The following is a 24,561-nucleotide window of genomic DNA, read 5'->3' as shown; positions in this document are numbered from 1 at the left end:
TGAGAGCCAGATATCCTAGCCACTAGACCATATCGTACTTGCTCAACCAGGTCTTAATTCTATTCATAAACCTATATCCTTAAGCCTGTTCTTCAAAAGCGGTACAAAAGCACTCGCTCCGATACCGGGAATCGAACCCGAGCCTTCTGGGTGAAAGCCATATATCCTAGCAACTAGACCATATCGTATTGGTTCGTACAACCCTAAATTTTATGACTATAAATGTGTCTTTAAGTTTTTTCTTTAAAGTGGTACAACTGCCGATGCTCCGATACCGGGAATCTAACCCGGGCCTTCTGGGTGAGAGCCAGATATCCTAGCCACTAGACCATATCGGACTTGCTTAAACAAGTCTTATTTCTATTCATAAACCTATATCCTTAAGTCTATTCTTGAAAAGCGGTACAAAAGCACGCGCTCCGATACCGGGAATCGAACCCTGGCCTTCTGGGTGAGAGCCAAATATCCTAGCCACTAGACCATATCGTACTTGCTTAACCAAGTGTTAATTCTTTTCATAAACCTATATCCTTAAGTCTTTTCTTGAAAAGCGGTACCAAAGCACGCAATCCAATACCGGGAATCGAACCCTGGCCTTCTGGGTGAGAGCCAGATATCCAAGCCACTAGATCATATCGTACTTGCTCAACCAGGTCTTAATTCTATTCATAAACCTATATCCTTAAGTCTATATTTGAAAAGCGGTACAAAAGCACTTGCTCCGATACCGGGAATCGTACTATAGCCTTCTGGGTGAGAGCCAGATATCCTAGCCACTCAACCATATCGGACTGGTTGGAACAACCCTAAATAATATTCCTATAAATGTGTCTTAAAGTCTATTCTTCAAAAGCGGTACAAAAGCACTCGCTCCGATACCAGGAATCGCACCCGGGCCTTTTGGGTGAAAGCCAGGTATCCCACCCACTAGACCATATCGGACTTGCTCAACCGAGTCTTAATTCTATTCATAGACCTATATCCTTAAGTCTATTCTTGAAATGCGGTACAAAAGCACTCGCTCCGATTCCGGGAATCGAACCCGGGCCTGCTGGGTGAAAGCCAGGTATCCTAGCCACTAGACCATATCGGACTTGCTCAACCAGGTCTTAATTCTATTCATAAACCTATATCCTTAAGCCTGTTCTTCAAAAGCGGTACAAAAGCACTCGCTCCGATACCGGGAATCGAACCCGAGCCTTCTGGGTGAAAGCCATATATCCTAGCAACTAGACCATTTCCGACTGGTTCGAACAACCCTAAATATTATGACTATAAATGTGTCTTTAAGTTTTTTCTTTTAAGTGGTACAAAAGCCGGTGTTCCGATACCGGGAATCGAACCTTGGTCTTCTGGGTGAAAGCCAGATATCCTAGCCACTAGACCATATCGGACTGGTTCGTACAACCCTAAATATTATGACTATAAATGTGTCTTTAAGTTTTTTCTTTAAAGTGGTACAACTGCCGATGCTCCGATACCGGGAATCTAACCCGGGCCTTCTGGGTGAGAGCCAGACATCCTAGCCAATAGACCATATCGGACTGTTGGATCCAGCCTAAATATTATTCCTATAAATATGTCTTTAAGTTTATTCTTGAAAAGCGGTACAAAAGCACTCGCTCCGATACGGGAATCGAACCCGGGCCTTCTGGGTGAAAGTCAGGTATCCTAGCGACTAGACAATATCGCACTTGCTCAACCAAGTCTTAATTCTATTCTTGAAAAGCGGTACAAAAGCACTCGCTCCGATACCGGGAATCGAACCCGGGCCTTCTGGGTGAAAGCCAGATATCCTAGCCACTAGACCATATCGGACTTGCTCAACCGAGTCTTAATTCTATTCATAAACCTATATCCTTAAGTCTATTCTTGAAAAGCGGTACAAAAGCACTCACTCCGATACCGGGAATCTAACCCGGGCCTTCTGGGTGAGAGCCAGATATCCTAGCCACTAGACCATATCGGACTTGCTTAAACAAGTCTTATTTCTATTCATAAACCTATATCCTTAAGTCTATTCTTGAAAAGCGGTACAAAAGCACGCACTCCGATACCGGGAATCGAACCCTGGCCTTCTGGGTGAGAGCCAGATATCCAAGCCACTAGATCATATCGTACTTGCTCAACCAGGTCTTAATTCTATTCATAAACATATATCCTTAAGTCTATTCTTGAAAAGCGGTACAAAAGCACTCGCTCCGATACCGGGAATCCAACCCTGGCCTTCTGGGTGAGAGCCAGATATCCTAGCCACTAGACCATATCGTACTTGCTCAACCAGGTCTTAATTCTATTCATAAACATATATCCTTAAGTCTATTCTTGAAAAGCGGTACAAAAGCACTCGCTCCGATTCCGGGAATCGTACTATAGCCTTCTGGGTGAGAGCCAGATATCCTAGCCACTCAACCATATCGGACTGGTTGGAACAACCCTAAATATTATTCCTATAAATGTGTCTTTAAGTCTATTCTTCAAAAGCGGTACAAAACCACTCGCTCCGATACCAGGAGTCGCACCCGGGCCTTCTGAGTGAAAGACAGTTATCCCACCCACTAGACCATATCGGACTTGCTCAACCGAGTCTTAATTCTATTCATAAACCTATATCCTTAAGTCTATTTTTGAAATGCTTTACAAAACACTCGCTCCGATACCGGGAATCGAAGCCGGGCCTTCTGGGTAAAAAGCAGTTATCCTAGCCACTAGACCATATCGGACTTCCTCAACTAAGACTTAATTCAATTCATAAACCTATATCCTTAAGTCTATTCTTGAAAAGCGGTACAAAAGCACTCACTCCTTTACCGGGAATCGAACTCGAGCATTCTGGGTGAAAGCCAGATATCCTAGCCACTAGACCATATCGGACTTGCTTAAACAAGTCTTATTTCTATTCATAAACCTATATCCTTAAGTCTATTCTTGAAAAGCGGTACAAAAGCACGCAATCCGATACCGGGAATCGAACCCTGGCCTTCTGGGTGAGAGCCAGATATCCTAGCCACTAGACCATATCGTACTTGCTTAACCAAGTCTTAATTCTATTCATAAACCTATATCCTTAAGTCTTTTCTTGAAAAGCGGTACAAAACAACGTGCTCCTATACCGGGAATCGAACCCGGGCCTTCTGGGTGAAAGTCAGGTATCCTAGCGAGTAGACCATATCGTACTTGCTCAACCAAGTCTTAATTCTATTCTTGAAAAGCGGTACAAAAGCACTCGCTCCGTTATCGGGAATCGAACCCGGGCCTTCTGGGTGAAAGCCAGATACCCTAGCCACTAGACCATATCGGACTTGCTCAACCGAGTCTTAATTCTATTCATAAACCTATATCCTTAAGTCTATTCTTGAAAAGCGGTACAAAAGCACTCACTCCGATACCGGGAATCGAACCCGGGCCTTCTGGGTGAAAGCCAGATATCCTAGCCACTAGACCATATCGGACTTGCTTAAACAAGTCTTATTTCTATTCATAAACCTATATCCTTAAGTCTATTCTTGAAAAGCGGTACCAAAGCACGCAATCCGATACCGGGAATCGTACTATAGCCTTCTGGGTGAGAGCCAGATATCCTAGCCACTCAACCATATCGGACTGATTTCCTTAATATTATTCCTATAAATGTGTCTTTAAGTCTATTCTTCAAAAGCGGTACAAAAGCACTCGCTCCGATACCAGGAATCGCACCCGGGCCTTTTGGGTGAAAGCCAGGTATCCCACCCACTTGACCATATCGGACTTGCTCAACCGTGTCTTAATTCTATTCATAGACTTATATCCTTAAGTCTATTCTTGAAATGCGGTACAAAAGCACTCGCTCCGATGCCGGGAATCGAACCCGGGCCTGCTGGGTGAAAGCCAGGTACCCTAGCCACTAGACCATATCGGACTTGCTCAACCTGGTCTTAATTCTATTCATAAACCTATATCCTTAAGCCTGTTCTTCAAAAGCGGTACAAAAGCACTCGCTCCGATACCGGGAATCGAACCCGAGCCTTCTGGGTGAGAGCCAGATATCCTAGCCACTAGACCATATCGTACTTGCTCAACCAGGTCTTAGTTCTATTCATAAACCTATATCCTTAAGCCTGTTCTTCAAAAGCGGTACAAAAGCACTCGCTCCGATACCGGGAATCGAACCCGAGCCTTCTGGGTGAAAGCCATATATCCTAGCAACTAGACCATTTCTGACTGGTTCGAACAACCCTAAATATTATGACTATAAATGTGTCTTTAAGTTTTTTCTTTAAAGTGGTACAAAAGCCGATGTTCCGATACCGGGAATCGAACCCGGGTCTTCTGGGTGAAAGCCAGATATCCTAGCCACTAGACCATATCGGACTGGTTCGTACAACCCTAAATTTTATGACTATAAATGTGTCTTTAAGTTTTTTCTTTAAAGTGGTACAACTGCCGATGCTCCGATACCGGGAATCTAACCCGGGCCTTCTGGGTGAGAGCCAGATATCCTAGCCACTAGACCATATCGGACTTGCTTAAACAAGTCTTATTTCTATTCATAAACCTATATCCTTAAGTCTATTCTTGAAAAGCGGTACCAAAGCACGCAATCCGATACCGGGAATCGAACCCTGGCCTTCTGGGTGAGAGCCAGATATCCAAGCCACTAGATCATATCGTACTTGCTCAACCAGGTCTTAATTCTATTCATAAACCTATATCCTTAAGTCTATATTTGAAAAGCGGTACAAAAGCACTTGCTCCGATACCGGGAATCGTACTATAGCCTTCTGGGTGAGAGCCAGATATCCTAGCCACTCAACCATATCGGACTGGTTGGAACAACCCTAAATAATATTCCTTTAAATGTGTCTTAAAGTCTATTCTTCAAAAGCGGTACAAAAGCACTCGCTCCGATACCAGGAATCGCACCCGGGCCTTTTGGGTGAAAGCCAGGTATCCCACCCACTAGACCATATCGGACTTGCTCAACCGAGTCTTAATTCTATTCATAGACCTATATCCTTAAGTCTATTCTTGAAATGCGGTACAAAAGCGCTCGCTCCGATTCCGGGAATCGAACCCGGGCCTGCTGGGTGAAAGCCAGGTATCCTAGCCACTAGACCATATCGGACTTGCTCAACCAGGTCTTAATTCTATTCATAAACCTATATCCTTAAGCCTGTTCTTCAAAAGCGGTACAAAAGCACTCGCTCCGATACCGGGAATCGAACCCGAGCCTTCTGGGTGAAAGCCATATATCCTAGCAACTAGACCATTTCCGACTGGTTCGAACAACCCTAAATATTATGACTATAAATGTGTCTTTAAGTTTTTTCTTTTAAGTGGTACAAAAGCCGGTGTTCCGATACCGGGAATCGAACCCGGGTCTTCTGGGTGAAAGCCAGATATCCTAGGCACTAGACCATATCGGACTGGTTCGTACAACCCTAAATATTATGACTATAAATGTGTCTTTAAGTTTTTTCTTTAAAGTGGTACAACTGCCGATGCTCCGATACCGGGAATCTAACCCGGGCCTTCTGGGTGAGAGCCAGACATCCTAGCCAATAGACCATATCGGACTGTTGGATCCAGCCTAAATATTATTCCTATAAATATGTCTTTAAGTTTATTCTTCAAAAGCGGTACAAAACCACTCGCTCCGATACCAGGAGTCGCACCCGGGCCTTCTGAGTGAAAGACAGTTATCCCACCCACTAGACCATATCGGACTTGCTCAACCGAGTCTTAATTCTATTCATAAACCTATATCCTTAAGTCTATTTTTGAAATGCTTTACAAAACACTCGCTCCGATACCGGGAATCGAAGCCGGGCCTTCTGGGTAAAAAGCAGTTATCCTAGCCACTAGACCATATCGGACTTCCTCAACTAAGTCTTAATTCAATTCATAAACCTATATCCTTAAGTCTATTCTTGAAAAGCGGTACAAAAGCACTCACTCCTTTACCGGGAATCGAACTCGAGCATTCTGGGTGAAAGCCAGATATCCTAGCCACTAGACCATATCGGACTTGCTTAAACAAGTCTTATTTCTATTCATAAACCTATATCCTTAAGTCTATTCTTGAAAAGCGGTACAAAAGCACGCAATCCGATACCGGGAATCGAACCCTGGCCTTCTGGGTGAGAGCCAGATATCCTAGCCACTAGACCATATCGTACTTGCTTAACCAAGTCTTAATTCTATTCATAAACCTATATCCTTAAGTCTTTTCTTGAAAAGCGGAACAAAACAACGTGCTCCTATACCGGGAATCGAACCCGGGCCTTCTGGGTGAAAGTCAGGTATCCTAGCGAGTAGACCATATCGTACTTGCTCAACCAAGTCTTAATTCTATTCTTGAAAAGCGGTACAAAAGCACTCGCTCCGTTATCGGGAATCGAACCCGGGCCTTCTGGGTGAAAGCCAGATACCCTAGCCACTAGACCATATCGGACTTGCTCAACCGAGTCTTAATTCTATTCATAAACCTATATCCTTAAGTCTATTCTTGAAAAGCGGTACAAAAGCACTCACTCCGATACCGGGAATCGAACCCGGGCCTTCTGGGTGAAAGCCAGATATCCTAGCCACTAGACCATATCGGACTTGCTTAAACAAGTCTTATTTCTATTCATAAACCTATATCCTTAAGTCTATTCTTGAAAAGCGGTACCAAAGCACGCAATCCGATACCGGGAATCGTACTATAGCCTTCTGGGTGAGAGCCAGATATCCTAGCCACTCAACCATATCGGACTGATTCCCTAAATATTATTCCTATAAATGTGTCTTTAAGTCTATTCTTCAAAAGCGGTACAAAAGCACTCGCTCCGATACCAGGAATCGCACCCGGGCCTTTTGGGTGAAAGCCAGGTATCCCACCCACTTGACCATATCGGACTTGCTCAACCGTGTCTTAATTCTATTCATAGACTTATATCCTTAAGTCTTTTCTTGAAATGCGGTACAAAAGCACTCGCTCCGATGCCGGGAATCGAACCCGGGCCTGCTGGGTGAAAGCCAGGTACCCTAGCCACTAGACCATATCGGACTTGCTCAACCTGGTCTTAATTCTATTCATAAACCTATATCCTTAAGCCTGTTCTTCAAAAGCTGTACAAAAGCACTCGCTCCGATACCGGGAATCGAACCCGAGCCTTCTGGGTGAGAGCCAGATATCCTAGCCACTAGACCATATCGTACTTGCTCAACCAGGTCTTAATTCTATTCATAAACCTATATCCTTAAGCCTGTTCTTCAAAAGCGGTACAAAAGCACTCGCTCCGATATCGGGAATCGAACCCGAGCCTTCTGGGTGAAAGCCATATATCCTAGCAACTAGACCATTTCCGACTGGTTCGAACAACCCTAAATATTATGACTATAAATGTGTCTTTAAGTTTTTTCTTTTAAGTGGTACAAAAGCCGGTGTTCCGATACCGGGAATCGAACCCGGGTCTTCTGGGTGAAAGCCAGATATCCTAGGCACTAGACCATATCGGACTGGTTCGTACAACCCTAAATATTATGACTATAAATGTGTCTTTAAGTTTTTTCTTTAAAGTGGTACAACTGCCGATGCTCCGATACCGGGAATCTAACCCGGGCCTTCTGGGTGAGAGCCAGACATCCTAGCCAATAGACCATATCGGACTGTTGGATCCAGCCTAAATATTATTCCTATAAATATATCTTTAAGTTTATTCTTCAAAAGCGGTACAAAACCACTCGCTCCGATACCAGGAGTCGCACCCGGGCCTTCTGAGTGAAAGACAGTTATCCCACCCACTAGACCATATCGGACTTGCTCAACCGAGTCTTAATTCTATTCATAAACCTATATCCTTAAGTCTATTTTTGAAATGCTTTACAAAACACTCGCTCCGATACCGGGAATCGAAGCCGGGCCTTCTGGGTAAAAAGCAGTTATCCTAGCCACTAGACCATATCGGACTTCCTCAACTAAGTCTTAATTCAATTCATAAACCTATATCCTTAAGTCTATTCTTGAAAAGCGGTACAAAAGCACTCACTCCTTTACCGGGAATCGAACTCGAGCATTCTGGGTGAAAGCCAGATATCCTAGCCACTAGACCATATCGGACTTGCTTAAACAAGTCTTATTTCTATTCATAAACCTATATCCTTAAGTCTATTCTTGAAAAGCGGTACAAAAGCACGCAATCCGATACCGGGAATCGAACCCTGGCCTTCTGGGTGAGAGCCAGATATCCTAGCCACTAGACCATATCGTACTTGCTTAACCAAGTCTTAATTCTATTCATAAACCTATATCCTTAAGTCTTTTCTTGAAAAGCGGTACAAAACAACGTGCTCCTATACCGGGAATCGAACCCGGGCCTTCTGGGTGAAAGTCAGGTATCCTAGCGAGTAGACCATATCGTACTTGCTCAACCAAGTCTTAATTCTATTCTTGAAAAGCGGTACAAAAGCACTCGCTCCGTTATCGGGAATCGAACCCGGGCCTTCTGGGTGAAAGCCAGATACCCTAGCCACTAGACCATATCGGACTTGCTCAACCGAGTCTTAATTCTATTCATAAACCTATATCCTTAAGTCTATTCTTGAAAAGCGGTACAAAAGCACTCACTCCGATACCGGAAATCGAACCCGGGCCTTCTGGGTGAAAGCCAGATATCCTAGCCACTAGACCATATCGGACTTGCTTAAACAAGTCTTATTTCTATTCATAAACCTATATCCTTAAGTCTATTCTTGAAAAGCGGTACCAAAGCACGCAATCCGATACCGGGAATCGTACTATAGCCTTCTGGGTGAGAGCCAGATATCCTAGCCACTCAACCATATCGGACTGATTCCCTAAATATTATTCCTATAAATGTGTCTTTAAGTCTATTCTTCAAAAGCGGTACAAAAGCACTCGCTCCGATACCAGGAATCGCACCCGGGCCTTTTGGGTGAAAGCCAGGTATCCCACCCACTTGACCATATCGGACTTGCTCAACCGTGTCTTAATTCTATTCATAGACTTATATCCTTAAGTCTTTTCTTGAAATGCGGTACAAAAGCACTCGCTCCGATGCCGGGAATCGAACCCGGGCCTGCTGGGTGAAAGCCAGGTACCCTAGCCACTAGACCATATCGGACTTGCTCAACCTGGTCTTAATTCTATTCATAAACCTATATCCTTAAGCCTGTTCTTCAAAAGCGGTACAAAAGCACTCGCTCCGATACCGGGAATCGAACCCGAGCCTTCTGGGTGAGAGCCAGATATCCTAGCCACTAGACCATATCGTACTTGCTCAACCAGGTCTTAATTCTATTCATAAACCTATATCCTTAAGCCTGTTCTTCAAAAGCGGTACAAAAGCACTCGCTCCGATACCGGGAATCGAACCCGAGCCTTCTGGGTGAAAGCCATATATCCTAGCAACTAGACCATTTCCGACTGGTTCGAACAACCCTAAATATTATGACTATAAATGTGTCTTTAAGTTTTTTCTTTTAAGTGGTACAAAAGCCGGTGTTCCGATACCGGGAATCGAACCCGGGTCTTCTGGGTGAAAGCCAGATATCCTAGGCACTAGACCATATCGGACTGGTTCGTACAACCCTAAATATTATGACTATAAATGTGTCTTTAAGTTTTTTCTTTAAAGTGGTACAACTGCCGATGCTCCGATACCGGGAATCTAACCCGGGCCTTCTGGGTGAGAGCCAGACATCCTAGCCAATAGACCATATCGGACTGTTGGATCCAGCCTAAATATTATTCCTATAAATATGTCTTTAAGTTTATTCTTCAAAAGCGGTACAAAACCACTCGCTCCGATACCAGGAGTCGCACCCGGGCCTTCTGAGTGAAAGACAGTTATCCCACCCACTAGACCATATCGGACTTGCTCAACCGAGTCTTAATTCTATTCATAAACCTATATCCTTAAGTCTATTTTTGAAATGCTTTACAAAACACTCGCTCCGATACCGGGAATCGAAGCCGGGCCTTCTGGGTAAAAAGCAGTTATCCTAGCCACTAGACCATATCGGACTTCCTCAACTAAGTCTTAATTCAATTCATAAACCTATATCCTTAAGTCTATTCTTGAAAAGCGGTACAAAAGCACTCACTCCTTTACCGGGAATCGAACTCGAGCATTCTGGGTGAAAGCCAGATATCCTAGCCACTAGACCATATCGGACTTGCTTAAACAAGTCTTATTTCTATTCATAAACCTATATCCTTAAGTCTATTCTTGAAAAGCGGTACAAAAGCACGCAATCCGATACCGGGAATCGAACCCTGGCCTTCTGGGTGAGAGCCAGATATCCTAGCCACTAGACCATATCGTACTTGCTTAACCAAGTCTTAATTCTATTCATAAACCTATATCCTTAAGTCTTTTCTTGAAAAGCGGTACAAAACAACGTGCTCCTATACCGGGAATCGAACCCGGGCCTTCTGGGTGAAAGTCAGGTATCCTAGCGAGTAGACCATATCGTACTTGCTCAACCAAGTCTTAATTCTATTCTTGAAAAGCGGTACAAAAGCACTCGCTCCGTTATCGGGAATCGAACCCGGGCCTTCTGGGTGAAAGCCAGATACCCTAGCCACTAGACCATATCGGACTTGCTCAACCGAGTCTTAATTCTATTCATAAACCTATATCCTTAAGTCTATTCTTGAAAAGCGGTACAAAAGCACTCACTCCGATACCGGGAATCGAACCCGGGCCTTCTGGGTGAAAGCCAGATATCCTAGCCACTAGACCATATCGGACTTGCTTAAACAAGTCTTATTTCTATTCATAAACCTATATCCTTAAGTCTATTCTTGAAAAGCGGTACCAAAGCACGCAATCCGATACCGGGAATCGTACTATAGCCTTCTGGGTGAGAGCCAGATATCCTAGCCACTCAACCATATCGGACTGATTCCCTAAATATTATTCCTATAAATGTGTCTTTAAGTCTATTCTTCAAAAGCGGTACAAAAGCACTCGCTCCGATACCAGGAATCGCACCCGGGCCTTTTGGGTGAAAGCCAGGTATCCCACCCACTTGACCATATCGGACTTGCTCAACCGTGTCTTAATTCTATTCATAGACTTATATCCTTAAGTCTATTCTTGAAATGCGGTACAAAAGCACTCGCTCCGATGCCGGGAATCGAACCCGGGCCTGCTGGGTGAAAGCCAGGTACCCTAGCCACTAGACCATATCGGACTTGCTCAACCTGGTCTTAATTCTATTCATAAACCTATATCCTTAAGCCTGTTCTTCAAAAGCGGTACAAAAGCACTCGCTCCGATACCGGGAATCGAACCCGAGCCTTCTGGGTGAGAGCCAGATATCCTAGCCACTAGACCATATCGTACTTGCTCAACCAGGTCTTAATTCTATTCATAAACCTATATCCTTAAGCCTGTTCTTCAAAAGCGGTACAAAAGCACTCGCTCCGATACCGGGAATCGAACCCGAGCCTTCTGGGTGAAAGCCATATATCCTAGCAACTAGACCATTTCTGACTGGTTCGAACAACCCTAAATATTATGACTATAAATGTGTCTTTAAGTTTTTTCTTTAAAGTGGTACAAAAGCCGATGTTCCGATACCGGGAATCGAACCCGGGTCTTCTGGGTGAAAGCCAGATATCCTAGCCACTAGACCATATCGGACTGGTTCGTACAACCCTAAATTTTATGACTATAAATGTGTCTTTAAGTTTTTTCTTTAAAGTGGTACAACTGCCGATGCTCCGATACCGGGAATCTAACCCGGGCCTTCTGGGTGAGAGCCAATTATCCTAGCCACTAGACCATATCGGACTTGCTTAAACAAGTCTTATTTCTATTCATAAACCTATATCCTTAAGTCTATTCTTGAAAAGCGGTACCAAAGCACGCAATCCGATACCGGGAATCGAACCCTGGCCTTCTGGGTGAGAGCCAGATATCCTAGCCACTAGACCATATCGTACTTGCTTAACCAAGTCTTAATTCTATTCATAAACCTATATCCTTAAGTCTTTTCTTGAAAAGCGGTACAAAACAACGTGCTCCTATACCGGGAATCGAACCCGGGCCTTCTGGGTGAAAGTCAGGTATCCTAGCGAGTAGACCATATCGTACTTGCTCAACCAAGTCTTAATTCTATTCTTGAAAAGCGGTACAAAAGCACTCGCTCCGTTATCGGGAATCGAACCCGGGCCTTCTGGGTGAAAGCCAGATACCCTAGCCACTAGACCATATCGGACTTGCTCAACCGAGTCTTAATTCAATTCATAAACCTATATCCTTAAGTCTATTCTTGAAAAGCGGTACAAAAGCACTCACTCCTTTACCGGGAATCGAACTCGAGCATTCTGGGTGAAAGCCAGATATCCTAGCCACTAGACCATATCGGACTTGCTTAAACAAGTCTTATTTCTATTCATAAACCTATATCCTTAAGTCTATTCTTGAAAAGCGGTACAAAAGCACGCAATCCGATACCGGGAATCGAACCCTGGCCTTCTGGGTGAGAGCCAGATATCCTAGCCACTAGACCATATCGTACTTGCTTAACCAAGTCTTAATTCTATTCATAAACCTATATCCTTAAGTCTTTTCTTGAAAAGCGGTACAAAACAACGTGCTCCTATACCGGGAATCGAACCCGGGCCTTCTGGGTGAAAGTCAGGTATCCTAGCGAGTAGACCATATCGTACTTGCTCAACCAAGTCTTAATTCTATTCTTGAAAAGCGGTACAAAAGCACTCGCTCCGTTATCGGGAATCGAACCCGGGCCTTCTGGGTGAAAGCCAGATACCCTAGCCACTAGACCATATCGGACTTGCTCAACCGAGTCTTAATTCTATTCATAAACCTATATCCTTAAGTCTATTCTTGAAAAGCGGTACAAAAGCACTCACTCCGATACCGGGAATCGAACCCGGGCCTTCTGGGTGAAAGCCAGATATCCTAGCCACTAGACCATATCGGACTTGCTTAAACAAGTCTTATTTCTATTCATAAACCTATATCCTTAAGTCTATTCTTGAAAAGCGGTACCAAAGCACGCAATCCGATACCGGGAATCGTACTATAGCCTTCTGGGTGAGAGCCAGATATCCTAGCCACTCAACCATATCGGACTGATTCCCTAAATATTATTCCTATAAATGTGTCTTTAAGTCTATTCTTCAAAAGCGGTACAAAAGCACTCGCTCCGATACCAGGAATCGCACCCGGGCCTTTTGGGTGAAAGCCAGGTATCCCACCCACTTGACCATATCGGACTTGCTCAACCGTGTCTTAATTCTATTCATAGACTTATATCCTTAAGTCTATTCTTGAAATGCGGTACAAAAGCACTCGCTCCGATGCCGGGAATCGAACCCGGGCCTGCTGGGTGAAAGCCAGGTACCCTAGCCACTAGACCATATCGGACTTGCTCAACCTGGTCTTAATTCTATTCATAAACCTATATCCTTAAGCCTGTTCTTCAAAAGCGGTACAAAAGCACTCGCTCCGATACCGGGAATCGAACCCGAGCCTTCTGGGTGAGAGCCAGATATCCTAGCCACTAGACCATATCGTACTTGCTCAACCAGGTCTTAATTCTATTCATAAACCTATATCCTTAAGCCTGTTCTTCAAAAGCGGTACAAAAGCACTCGCTCCGATACCGGGAATCGAACCCGAGCCTTCTGGGTGAAAGCCATATATCCTAGCAACTAGACCATTTCTGACTGGTTCGAACAACCCTAAATATTATGACTATAAATGTGTCTTTAAGTTTTTTCTTTAAAGTGGTACAAAAGCCGATGTTCCGATACCGGGAATCGAACCCGGGTCTTCTGGGTGAAAGCCAGATATCCTAGCCACTAGACCATATCGGACTGGTTCGTACAACCCTAAATTTTATGACTATAAATGTGTCTTTAAGTTTTTTCTTTAAAGTGGTACAACTGCCGATGCTCCGATACCGGGAATCTAACCCGGGCCTTCTGGGTGAGAGCCAATTATCCTAGCCACTAGACCATATCGGACTTGCTTAAACAAGTCTTATTTCTATTCATAAACCTATATCCTTAAGTCTATTCTTGAAAAGCGGTACCAAAGCACGCAATCCGATACCGGGAATCGAACCCTGGCCTTCTGGGTGAGAGCCAGATATCCTAGCCACTAGACCATATCGTACTTGCTTAACCAAGTCTTAATTCTATTCATAAACCTATATCCTTAAGTCTTTTCTTGAAAAGCGGTACAAAACAACGTGCTCCTATACCGGGAATCGAACCCGGGCCTTCTGGGTGAAAGTCAGGTATCCTAGCGAGTAGACCATATCGTACTTGCTCAACCAAGTCTTAATTCTATTCTTGAAAAGCGGTACAAAAGCACTCGCTCCGTTATCGGGAATCGAACCCGGGCCTTCTGGGTGAAAGCCAGATACCCTAGCCACTAGACCATATCGGACTTGCTCAACCGAGTCTTAATTCTATTCATAAACCTATATCCTTAAGTCTATTCTTGAAAAGCGGTACAAAAGCACTCACTCCGATACCGGGAATCGAACCCGGGCCTTCTGGGTGAAAGCCAGATATCCTAGCCACTAGACCATATCGGACTTGCTTAAACAAGTCTTATTTCTATTCATAAACCTATATCCTTAAGTCTATTCTTGAAAAGCGGTACCAAAGCACGCAATCCGATACCGGGAATCGTACTATAGCCTTCTGGGTGAGAGCCAGATATCCTAGCCACTCAACCATATCGGACTGATTCCCTAAATATTATTCCTATAAATGTGTCTTTAAGTCTATTCTTCAAAAGCGGTACAAAAGCACTCGCTCCGATACCAGGAATCGCACCCGGGCCTTTTGGGTGAAAGCCAGGTATCCCACCCACTTGACCATATCGGACTTGCTCAACCGTGTCTTAATTCTATTCATAGACTTATATCCTTAAGTCTATTCTTGAAATGCGGTACAAAAGCACTCGCTCCGATGCCGGGAATCGAACCCGGGCCTGCTGGGTGAAAGCCAGGTACCCTAGCCACTAGACCATATCGGACTTGCTCAACCTGGTCTTAATTCTATTCATAAACCTATATCCTTAAGCCTGTTCTTCAAAAGCGGTAGAAAAGCACTCGCTCCGATACCGGGAATCGAACCCGAGCCTTCTGGGTGAGAGCCAGATATCCTAGCCACTAGACCATATCGTACTTGCTCAACCAGGTCTTAATTCTATTCATAAACCTATATCCTTAAGCCTGTTCTTCAAAAGCGGTACAAAAGCACTCGCTCCGATACCGGGAATCGAACCCGAGCCTTCTGGGTGAAAGCCATATATCCTAGCAACTAGACCATTTCTGACTGGTTCGAACAACCCTAAATATTATGACTATAAATGTGTCTTTAAGTTTTTTCTTTAAAGTGGTACAAAAGCCGATGTTCCGATACCGGGAATCGAACCCGGGTCTTCTGGGTGAAAGCCAGATATCCTAGCCACTAGACCATATCGGACTGGTTCGTACAACCCTAAATTTTATGACTATAAATGTGTCTTTAAGTTTTTTCTTTAAAGTGGTACAACTGCCGATGCTCCGATACCGGGAATCTAACCCGGGCCTTCTGGGTGAGAGCCAATTATCCTAGCCACTAGACCATATCGGACTTGCTTAAACAAGTCTTATTTCTATTCATAAACCTATATCCTTAAGTCTATTCTTGAAAAGCGGTACCAAAGCACGCAATCCGATACCGGGAATCGAACCCTGGCCTTCTGGGTGAGAGCCAGATATCCAAGCCACTAGATCATATCGTACTTGCTCAACCAGGTCTTAATTCTATTCATAAACCTATATCCTTAAGTCTATATTTGAAAAGCGGTACAAAAGCACTTGCTCCGATACCGGGAATCGTACTATAGCCTTCTGGGTGAGAGCCAGATATCCTAGCCACTCAACCATATCGGACTGGTTGGAACAACCTAAATAATATTCCTTTAAATGTGTCTTAAAGTCTATTCTTCAAAAGCGGTACAAAAGCACTCGCTCCGATACCAGGAATCGCACCCGGGCCTTTTGGGTGAAAGCCAGGTATCCCACCCACTAGACCATATCGGACTTGCTCAACCGAGTCTTAATTCTATTCATAGACCTATATCCTTAAGTCTATTCTTGAAATGCGGTACAAAAGCGCTCGCTCCGATTCCGGGAATCGAACCCGGGCCTGCTGGGTGAAAGCCAGGTATCCTAGCCACTAGACCATATCGGACTTGCTCAACCAGGTCTTAATTCTATTCATAAACCTATATCCTTAAGCCTGTTCTTCAAAAGCGGTACAAAAGCACTCGCTCCGATACCGGGAATCGAACCCGAGCCTTCTGGGTGAAAGCCATATATCCTAGCAACTAGACCATTTCCGACTGGTTCGAACAACCCTAAATATTATGACTATAAATGTGTCTTTAAGTTTTTTCTTTTAAGTGGTACAAAAGCCGGTGTTCCGATACCGGGAATCGAACCCGGGTCTTCTGGGTGAAAGCCAGATATCCTAGGCACTAGACCATATCGGACTGGTTCGTAAAACCCTAAATATTATGACTATAAATGTGTCTTTAAGTTTTTTCTTTAAAGTGGTACAACTGCCGATGCTCCGATACCGGGAATCTAACCCGGGCCTTCTGGGTGAGAGCCAGACATCCTAGCCAATAGACCATATCGGACTGTTGGATCCAGCCTAAATATTATTCCTATAAATATGTCTTTAAGTTTATTCTTCAAAAGCGGTACAAAAGCACTCGCTCCGATACGGGAATCGAACCCGGGCCTTCTGGGTGAAAGTCAGGTATCCTAGCGACTAGACAATATCGCACTTGCTCAACCAAGTCTTAATTCTATTCTTGAAAAGCGGTACAAAAGCACTCGCTCCGATACCGGGAATCGAACCCGGGCCTTCTGGGTGAGAGCCAGATATCCTAGCCACAAGACCATATCGTACTTGCTTAACCAAGTGTTAATTCTTTTCATAAACCTATATCCTTAAGTCTTTTCTTGAAAAGCGGTACCAAAGCACGCAATCCGATACCGGGAATCGAACCCTGGCCTTCTGGGTGAGAGCCAGATATCCAAGCCACTAGATCATATCGTACTTGCTCAACCAGGTCTTAATTCTATTCATAAACATATATCCTTAAGTCTATTCTTGAAAAGCGGTACAAAAGCACTCGCTCCGATACCGGGAATCCAACCCTGGCCTTCTGGGTGAGAGCCAGATATCCTAGCCACTAGACCATATCGTACTTGCTCAACCAGGTCTTAATTCTATTCATAAACATATATCCTTAAGTCTATTCTTGAAAAGCGGTACAAAAGCACTCGCTCCGATACCGGGAATCGTACTATAGCCTTCTGGGTGAGAGCCAGATATCCTAGCCACTCAACCATATCGGACTGGTTGGAACAACCCTAAATATTATTCCTATAAATGTGTCTTTAAGTCTATTCTTCAAAAGCGGTACAAAACCACTCGCTCCGATACCAGGAGTCGCACCCGGGCCTTCTGAGTGAAAGACAGGTATCCCACCCACTAGACCATATCGGACTTGCTCAACCGAGTCTTAATTCTATTCATAAACCTATATCCTTAAGTCTATTTTTGAAATGCTTTACAAAACACTCGCTCCGATACCGGGAATCGAAGCCGGGCCTTCTGGGTAAAAAGCAGTTATCCTAGCCACTAGACCATATCGGACTTCCTCAACTAAGTCTTAATTCAATTCATAAACCTATATCCTTAAGTCTATTCTTGAAAAGCGGTACAAAAGCACTCACTCCTTTACCGGGAATCGAACTCGAGCATTCTGGGTGAAAGCCAGATATCCTAGCCACTAGACCATATCGGACTTGCTTAAACAAGTCTTATTTCTATTCATAAACCTATATCCTTAAGTCTATTCTTGAAAAGCGGTACAAAAGCACGCAATCCGATACCGGGAATCGAACCCTGGCCTTCTGGGTGAGAGCCAGATATCCTAGCCACTAGACCATATCGTACTTGCTTAACCAAGTCTTAATTCTATTCATAAACCTATATCCTTAAGTCTTTTCTTGAAAAGCGGTACAAAACAACGTGCTCCTATACCGGGAATCGAACCCGGGCCTTCTGGGTGAAAGTCAGGTATCCTAGCGAGTAGACCATATCGTACTTGCTCAACGAAGTCTTAATTCTATTCTTGAAAAGCGGTACAAAAGCACTCGCTCCGTTATCGGGAATCGAACCCGGGCCTTCTGGGTGAAAGCCAGATACCCTAGCCACTAGACCATATCGGACTTGCTCAACCGAGTCTTAATTCTATTCATAAACCTATATCCTTAAGTCTATTCTTGAAAAGCGGTACAAAAGCACTCACTCCGATACCGGGAATCGAACCCGGGCCTTCTGGGTGAAAGCCAGATATCCTAGCCACTACACCATATCGGACTTGCTTAAACAAGTCTTATTTCTATTCATAAACCTATATCCTTAAGTCTATTCTTGAAAAGCGGTACCAAAGCACGCAATCCGATACCGGGAATCGAACCCTGGCCTTCTGAGTGAGAGCCAGATATCCAAGCCACTAGATCATATCGTACTTGCTCAACCAGGTCTTAATTCTATTCATAAACCTATATCCTTAAGTCTATTCTTGAAAAGCGGTACAAAAGCACTCGCTCCGATACCGGGAATCGTACTATAGCCTTCTGGGTGAGAGCCAGATATCCTAGCCACTCAACCATATCGGACTGATTCCCTAAATATTATTCCTATAAATGTGTCTTTAAGTCTATTCTTCAAAAGCGGTACAAAAGCACTCGCTCCGATACCAGGAATCGCACCCGGGCCTTTTGGGTGAAAGCCAGGTATCCCACCCACTTAACCATATCGGACTTGCTCAACCGAGTCTTAATTCTATTCATAGACTTATATCCTTAAGTCTATTCTTGAAATGCGGTACAAAAGCACTCGCTCCGATGCCGGGAATCGAACCCGGGCCTGCTGGGTGAAAGCCAGGTATCCTAGCCACTAGACCATATCGGACTTGCTCAACCTGGTCTTAATTCTATTCATAAACCTATATCCTTAAGCCTGTTCTTCAAAAGCGGTACAAAAGCACTCGCTCCGATACCGGGAATCGAACCCGAGCCTTCTGGGTGAGAGCCAGATATCCTAGCCACTAGACCATATCGTACTTGCTCAACCAGGTCTTAATTCTATTCATAAACCTATATCCTTAAGCCTGTTGTTCAAAAGCGGTACAAAAGCACTCGCTCCGATACCGGGAATCGAACCCGAGCCTTCTGGGTGAAAGCCATATATCCTAGCAACTAGACCATTTCTGACTGGTTCGAACAACCCTAAATATTATGACTATAAATGTGTCTTTAAGTTTTTTCTTTAAAGTGGTACAAAAGCCGATGTTCCGATACCGGGAATCGAACCCGGGTCTTCTGGGTGAAAGCCAGATATCCTAGCCACTAGACCATATCGGACTGGTTCGTACAACCCTAAATTTTATGACTATAAATGTGTCTTTAAGTTTTTTCTTTAAAGTGGTACAACTGCCGATGCTCCGATACCGGGAATCTAACCCGGGCCTTCTGGGTGAGAGCCAGACATCCTAGCCAATAGACCATATCGGACTGTTGGATCCAGCCTAAATATTATTCCTATAAATATGTCCTTAAGTCTATTCTTGAAAAGCGGTACAAAAGCACTCGCTCCGATACCGGTAATCGAACCCGTGCCTTCTGGGTGAAAGCCAGGTATCCTAGCCTATAGACCATATCGTACTTGCTGAACCAAGTCTTAATTCTATTCTTGAAAAGCGGTACAAAAGCACTCGCTCCGATACCGGGAATCGAACCCGGGCCTTCTGGGTAAAAAGCAGTTATCCTAGCCACTAGACCATATCGGATTTCCTTAACCAAGTCTTAATTCTATTCATAAACTTATATCCTTAAGTCTATTCTTGAAAAGCGGTACAAAACCACATGCTCCGATACCGGGAATCGAACCCGTGCCTTCCGGGTGAAAGCCAGATATCGTAGCCATTAGACCATATCGGACTTGCTTAACCAAGTCTTCATTCTATTCATAAACCGATATCGTTAAGTCTATTCTTCAAAAGCGGTACAAAAGCACTCTCTCCAATAGCGGGAATCGAACCCGTGCCTTCTGGGTTAAAGCCAGGTATCCTAGCCTATAGACCATATCGGACTTGCTCAACCAAGTCTTAATTCTATTATTTAAAAGCGGTACAAAAGCACTCGCTCCGATACCGGGAATCGAATCCGGGCCTTCTTGGTGAAAGCCAGATTTCGTAGCCATTAGACCATATCGGACTTGCTTAACCAAGTCTTCATTCTATTCATAAACCTATATCCTTAAGTCTATTCTTGAAAAGCGGTACAAAAGCACTCGCTCCGATAGCGGGAATCGAACCCGTGCCTTCTGGGTGAAAGCCAGGTATCCTAGCCTATAGACCATATCGGACTTGCTGAACCAAGTCTTAATTCTGTTCTTGAAAAGCGGTACAAAAGCACTCGCACCGATACCGGGAATCGAACCCGGGCCTTCTGGGTGAGAGCCAGTTATCCTAGCCACTAGACCATATCGGACTTGCTTAATCAAGTCTTAATTCTATTCATAAACCAATATCCTTAAGTCTATTCTTGAAAAGCGGTACAAAAGCACTCGCTCCTATACCGGGAATCGAACCCGTGCCTTCTGGGTGAAAGCCAGATATCGTAGCCATTAGACCATATCGGACTTGCTTAACCAAGTCTTCATTCTATTCATAAACCTATATCGTAAAGTCTATTCTTCAAAAGCGGTACAAAAGCACTCTCTCCGATAGCGGGAATCGAACCCGTGCCTTCTGGGTAAAAGCCAGGTATCCTAGCCTATAGACCATATCGTACTTGCTGAACCAAGTCTTAATTCTATTCTTGAAAAGCGGTACAAAAGCACTCGCTCCGATACCGGGAATCGAACCCGGGCCTTCTGGGTAAAAAGCAGTTATCCTAGCCACTAGACCATATCGGATTTCCTTAACCAAGTCTTAATTCTATTCATAAACTTATATCCTTAAGTCTATTCTTCAAAAGCGGTACAAAACCACTCGCTCCGATACCAGGAGTCGCACCCGGGCCTTCTGAGTGAAAGACAGGTATCCCACCCACTAGACCATATCGGACTTGCTCAACCGAGTCTTAATTCTATTCATAAACCTATATCCTTAAGTCTATTTTTGAAATGCTTTACAAAACACTCGCTCCGATACCGGGAATCGAAGCCGGGCCTTCTGGGTAAAAAGCAGTTATCCTAGCCACTAGACCATATCGGACTTCCTCAACTAAGTCTTAATTCAATTCATAAACCTATATCCTTAAGTCTATTCTTGAAAAGCGGTACAAAAGCACTCACTCCTTTACCGGGAATCGAACTCGAGCATTCTGGGTGAAAGCCAGATATCCTAGCCACTAGACCATATCGGACTTGCTTAAACAAGTCTTATTTCTATTCATAAACCTATATCCTTAAGTCTATTCTTGAAAAGCGGTACAAAAGCACGCAATCCGATACCGGGAATCGAACCCTGGCCTTCTGGGTGAGAGCCAGATATCCTAGCCACTAGACCATATCGTACTTGCTTAACCAAGTCTTAATTCTATTCATAAACCTATATCCTTAAGTCTTTTCTTGAAAAGCGGTACAAAACAACGTGCTCCTATACCGGGAATCGAACCCGGGCCTTCTGGGTGAAAGTCAGGTATCCTAGCGAGTAGACCATATCGTACTTGCTCAACGAAGTCTTAATTCTATTCTTGAAAAGCGGTACAAAAGCACTCGCTCCGTTATCGGGAATCGAACCCGGGCCTTCTGGGTGAAAGCCAGATACCCTAGCCACTAGACCATATCGGACTTGCTCAACCGAGTCTTAATTCTATTCATAAACCTATATCCTTAAGTCTATTCTTGAAAAGCGGTACAAAAGCACTCACTCCGATACCGGGAATCGAACCCGGGCCTTCTGGGTGAAAGCCAGATATCCTAGCCACTACACCATATCGGACTTGCTTAAACAAGTCTTATTTCTATTCATAAACCTATATCCTTAAGTCTATTCTTGAAAAGCGGTACCAAAGCACGCAATCCGATACCGGGAATCGAACCCTGGCCCTCTGAGTGAGAGCCAGATATCCAAGCCACTAGATCATATCGTACTTGCTCAACCAGGTCTTAATTCTATTCATAAACCTATATCCTTAAGTCTATTCTTGAAAAGCGGTACAAAAGCACTCGCTCCGATACCGGGAATCGTACTATAGCCTTCTGGGTGAGAGCCAGATATCCTAGCCACTCAACCATATCGGACTGATTCCCTAAATATTATTCCTATAAATGTGTCTTTAAGTCTATTCTTCAAAAGCGGTACAAAAGCACTCGCTCCGATACCAGGAATCGCACCCGGGCCTTTTGGGTGAAAGCCAGGTATCCCACCCACTTAACCATATCGGACTTGCTCAACCGAGTCTTAATTCTATTCATAGACTTATATCCTTAAGTCTATTCTTGAAATGCGGTACAAAAGCACTCGCTCCGATGCCGGGAATCGAACCCGGGCCTGCTGGGTGAAAGCCAGGTATCCTAGCCACTAGACCATATCGGACTTGCTCAACCTGGTCTTAATTCTATTAATAAACCTATATCCTTAAGCCTGTTCTTCAAAAGCGGTACAAAAGCACTCGCTCCGATACCGGGAATCGAACCCGAGCCTTCTGGGTGAGAGCCAGATATCCTAGCCACTAGACCATATCGTACTTGCTCAACCAGGTCTTAATTCTATTCATAAACCTATATCCTTAAGCCTGTTCTTCAAAAGCGGTACAAAAGCACTCGCTCCGATACCGGGAATCGAACCCGAGCCTTCTGGGTGAAAGCCATATATCCTAGCAACTAGACCATTTCTGACTGGTTCGAACAACCCTAAATATTATGACTATAAATGTGTCTTTAAGTTTTTTCTTTAAAGTGGTACAAAAGCCGATGTTCCGATACCGGGAATCGAACCCGGGTCTTCTGGGTGAAAGCCAGATATCCTAGCCACTAGACCATATCGGACTGGTTCGTACAACCCTAAATTTTATGACTATAAATGTGTCTTTAAGTTTTTTCTTTAAAGTGGTACAACTGCCGATGCTCCGATACCGGGAATCTAACCCGGGCCTTCTGGGTGAGAGCCAGACATCCTAGCCAATAGACCATATCGGACTGTTGGATCCAGCCTAAATATTATTCCTATAAATATGTCCTTAAGTCTATTCTTGAAAAGCGGTACAAAAGCACTCGCTCCGATACCGGTAATCGAACCCGTGCCTTCTGGGTGAAAGCCAGGTATCCTAGCCTATAGACCATATCGTACTTGCTGAACCAAGTCTTAATTCTATTCTTGAAAAGCGGTACAAAAGCACTCGCTCCGATACCGGGAATCGAACCCGGGCCTTCTGGGTAAAAAGCAGTTATCCTAGCCACTAGACCATATCGGATTTCCTTAACCAAGTCTTAATTCTATTCATAAACTTATATCCTTAAGTCTATTCTTGAAAAGCGGTACAAAACCACATGCTCCGATACCGGGAATCGAACCCGTGCCTTCCGGGTGAAAGCCAGATATCGTAGCCATTAGACCATATCGGACTTGCTTAACCAAGTCTTCATTCTATTCATAAACCGATATCGTTAAGTCTATTCTTCAAAAGCGGTACAAAAGCACTCTCTCCGATAGCGGGAATCGAACCCGTGCCTTCTGGGTTAAAGCCAGGTATCCTAGCCTATAGACCATATCGGACTTGCTCAACCAAGTCTTAATTCTATTATTTAAAAGCGGTACAAAAGCACTCGCTCCGATACCGGGAATCGAATCCGGGCCTTCTTGGTGAAAGCCAGATTTCGTAGCCATTAGACCATATCGGACTTGCTTAACCAAGTCTTCATTCTATTCATAAACCTATATCCTTAAGTCTATTCTTGAAAAGCGGTACAAAAGCACTCGCTCCGATAGCGGGAATCGAACCCGTGCCTTCTGGGTGAAAGCCAGGTATCCTAGCCTATAGACCATATCGGACTTGCTGAACCAAGTCTTAATTCTGTTCTTGAAAAGCGGTACAAAAGCACTCGCACCGATACCGGGAATCGAACCCGGGCCTTCTGGGTGAGAGCCAGTTATCCTAGCCACTAGACCATATCGGACTTGCTTAATCAAGTCTTAATTCTATTCATAAACCAATATCCTTAAGTCTATTCTTGAAAAGCGGTACAAAAGCACTGGCTCCTATACCGGGAATCGAACCCGTGCCTTCTGGGTGAAAGCCAGATATCGTAGCCATTAGACCATATCGGACTTGCTTAACCAAGTCTTCATTCTATTCATAAACCTATATCGTAAAGTCTATTCTTCAGAAGCGGTACAAAAGCACTCTCTCCGATAGCGGGAATCGAACCCGTGCCTTCTGGGTAAAAGCCAGGTATCCTAGCCTATAGACCATATCGTACTTGCTGAACCAAGTCTTAAT

General features: G+C 44.2%; 29 non-coding genes across 29 annotated transcripts; all 29 read right to left on the bottom strand.

Moving 5' to 3' along the window:
- Positions 1–266: 266 nt before the first annotated feature.
- On the bottom strand, positions 267–338 carry TRNAE-CUC (transfer RNA glutamic acid (anticodon CUC)). The gene has a single exon. It is a non-coding gene; the product is annotated as a tRNA-Glu (tRNA).
- Positions 339–1,472: 1,134 nt separating this feature from the next.
- TRNAE-CUC (transfer RNA glutamic acid (anticodon CUC)) lies at positions 1,473–1,544 on the bottom strand. The gene has a single exon. It is a non-coding gene; the product is annotated as a tRNA-Glu (tRNA).
- Positions 1,545–1,746: 202 nt separating this feature from the next.
- TRNAE-UUC (transfer RNA glutamic acid (anticodon UUC)) lies at positions 1,747–1,818 on the bottom strand. The gene has a single exon. It is a non-coding gene; the product is annotated as a tRNA-Glu (tRNA).
- Positions 1,819–1,897: 79 nt separating this feature from the next.
- TRNAE-CUC (transfer RNA glutamic acid (anticodon CUC)) lies at positions 1,898–1,969 on the bottom strand. The gene has a single exon. It is a non-coding gene; the product is annotated as a tRNA-Glu (tRNA).
- Positions 1,970–3,380: 1,411 nt separating this feature from the next.
- Positions 3,381–3,452, bottom strand: TRNAE-UUC (transfer RNA glutamic acid (anticodon UUC)). Its single transcript has one exon. It is a non-coding gene; the product is annotated as a tRNA-Glu (tRNA).
- Positions 3,453–4,278: 826 nt separating this feature from the next.
- Positions 4,279–4,350, bottom strand: TRNAE-UUC (transfer RNA glutamic acid (anticodon UUC)). Its single transcript has one exon. It is a non-coding gene; the product is annotated as a tRNA-Glu (tRNA).
- A 78-nt stretch (positions 4,351–4,428) lies between these two features.
- On the bottom strand, positions 4,429–4,500 carry TRNAE-CUC (transfer RNA glutamic acid (anticodon CUC)). The gene has a single exon. It is a non-coding gene; the product is annotated as a tRNA-Glu (tRNA).
- An 833-nt stretch (positions 4,501–5,333) lies between these two features.
- Positions 5,334–5,405, bottom strand: TRNAE-UUC (transfer RNA glutamic acid (anticodon UUC)). The gene has a single exon. It is a non-coding gene; the product is annotated as a tRNA-Glu (tRNA).
- Positions 5,406–5,483: 78 nt separating this feature from the next.
- Positions 5,484–5,555, bottom strand: TRNAE-CUC (transfer RNA glutamic acid (anticodon CUC)). The gene has a single exon. It is a non-coding gene; the product is annotated as a tRNA-Glu (tRNA).
- Positions 5,556–6,512: 957 nt separating this feature from the next.
- On the bottom strand, positions 6,513–6,584 carry TRNAE-UUC (transfer RNA glutamic acid (anticodon UUC)). Its single transcript has one exon. It is a non-coding gene; the product is annotated as a tRNA-Glu (tRNA).
- An 826-nt stretch (positions 6,585–7,410) lies between these two features.
- On the bottom strand, positions 7,411–7,482 carry TRNAE-UUC (transfer RNA glutamic acid (anticodon UUC)). Its single transcript has one exon. It is a non-coding gene; the product is annotated as a tRNA-Glu (tRNA).
- A 78-nt stretch (positions 7,483–7,560) lies between these two features.
- Positions 7,561–7,632, bottom strand: TRNAE-CUC (transfer RNA glutamic acid (anticodon CUC)). The gene has a single exon. It is a non-coding gene; the product is annotated as a tRNA-Glu (tRNA).
- A 957-nt stretch (positions 7,633–8,589) lies between these two features.
- On the bottom strand, positions 8,590–8,661 carry TRNAE-UUC (transfer RNA glutamic acid (anticodon UUC)). Its single transcript has one exon. It is a non-coding gene; the product is annotated as a tRNA-Glu (tRNA).
- An 826-nt stretch (positions 8,662–9,487) lies between these two features.
- Positions 9,488–9,559, bottom strand: TRNAE-UUC (transfer RNA glutamic acid (anticodon UUC)). The gene has a single exon. It is a non-coding gene; the product is annotated as a tRNA-Glu (tRNA).
- A 78-nt stretch (positions 9,560–9,637) lies between these two features.
- On the bottom strand, positions 9,638–9,709 carry TRNAE-CUC (transfer RNA glutamic acid (anticodon CUC)). The gene has a single exon. It is a non-coding gene; the product is annotated as a tRNA-Glu (tRNA).
- Positions 9,710–10,666: 957 nt separating this feature from the next.
- TRNAE-UUC (transfer RNA glutamic acid (anticodon UUC)) lies at positions 10,667–10,738 on the bottom strand. Its single transcript has one exon. It is a non-coding gene; the product is annotated as a tRNA-Glu (tRNA).
- Positions 10,739–11,564: 826 nt separating this feature from the next.
- On the bottom strand, positions 11,565–11,636 carry TRNAE-UUC (transfer RNA glutamic acid (anticodon UUC)). The gene has a single exon. It is a non-coding gene; the product is annotated as a tRNA-Glu (tRNA).
- Positions 11,637–12,870: 1,234 nt separating this feature from the next.
- TRNAE-UUC (transfer RNA glutamic acid (anticodon UUC)) lies at positions 12,871–12,942 on the bottom strand. Its single transcript has one exon. It is a non-coding gene; the product is annotated as a tRNA-Glu (tRNA).
- Positions 12,943–13,768: 826 nt separating this feature from the next.
- Positions 13,769–13,840, bottom strand: TRNAE-UUC (transfer RNA glutamic acid (anticodon UUC)). Its single transcript has one exon. It is a non-coding gene; the product is annotated as a tRNA-Glu (tRNA).
- A 656-nt stretch (positions 13,841–14,496) lies between these two features.
- TRNAE-UUC (transfer RNA glutamic acid (anticodon UUC)) lies at positions 14,497–14,568 on the bottom strand. The gene has a single exon. It is a non-coding gene; the product is annotated as a tRNA-Glu (tRNA).
- An 826-nt stretch (positions 14,569–15,394) lies between these two features.
- Positions 15,395–15,466, bottom strand: TRNAE-UUC (transfer RNA glutamic acid (anticodon UUC)). Its single transcript has one exon. It is a non-coding gene; the product is annotated as a tRNA-Glu (tRNA).
- A 982-nt stretch (positions 15,467–16,448) lies between these two features.
- Positions 16,449–16,520, bottom strand: TRNAE-UUC (transfer RNA glutamic acid (anticodon UUC)). Its single transcript has one exon. It is a non-coding gene; the product is annotated as a tRNA-Glu (tRNA).
- A 78-nt stretch (positions 16,521–16,598) lies between these two features.
- TRNAE-CUC (transfer RNA glutamic acid (anticodon CUC)) lies at positions 16,599–16,670 on the bottom strand. The gene has a single exon. It is a non-coding gene; the product is annotated as a tRNA-Glu (tRNA).
- Positions 16,671–18,355: 1,685 nt separating this feature from the next.
- TRNAE-UUC (transfer RNA glutamic acid (anticodon UUC)) lies at positions 18,356–18,427 on the bottom strand. The gene has a single exon. It is a non-coding gene; the product is annotated as a tRNA-Glu (tRNA).
- A 977-nt stretch (positions 18,428–19,404) lies between these two features.
- On the bottom strand, positions 19,405–19,476 carry TRNAE-UUC (transfer RNA glutamic acid (anticodon UUC)). The gene has a single exon. It is a non-coding gene; the product is annotated as a tRNA-Glu (tRNA).
- A 78-nt stretch (positions 19,477–19,554) lies between these two features.
- Positions 19,555–19,626, bottom strand: TRNAE-CUC (transfer RNA glutamic acid (anticodon CUC)). Its single transcript has one exon. It is a non-coding gene; the product is annotated as a tRNA-Glu (tRNA).
- Positions 19,627–21,989: 2,363 nt separating this feature from the next.
- Positions 21,990–22,061, bottom strand: TRNAE-UUC (transfer RNA glutamic acid (anticodon UUC)). The gene has a single exon. It is a non-coding gene; the product is annotated as a tRNA-Glu (tRNA).
- Positions 22,062–23,038: 977 nt separating this feature from the next.
- TRNAE-UUC (transfer RNA glutamic acid (anticodon UUC)) lies at positions 23,039–23,110 on the bottom strand. The gene has a single exon. It is a non-coding gene; the product is annotated as a tRNA-Glu (tRNA).
- Positions 23,111–23,188: 78 nt separating this feature from the next.
- On the bottom strand, positions 23,189–23,260 carry TRNAE-CUC (transfer RNA glutamic acid (anticodon CUC)). Its single transcript has one exon. It is a non-coding gene; the product is annotated as a tRNA-Glu (tRNA).
- Between the last annotated feature and the right edge of the window lie 1,301 nt (positions 23,261–24,561).

This window comes from Phalangium opilio, unplaced genomic scaffold, assembly GCF_054372755.1.
Source record: "Phalangium opilio isolate 3A_F unplaced genomic scaffold, DU_Popi_V2 ptg000054l_1, whole genome shotgun sequence".
Lineage (NCBI taxonomy): Eukaryota > Metazoa > Arthropoda > Arachnida > Opiliones > Phalangiidae > Phalangium > Phalangium opilio.
The sequence above is the reverse complement of the archived record's forward strand: the minus strand, read 5'-3'. Positions and strand labels throughout refer to the sequence as shown.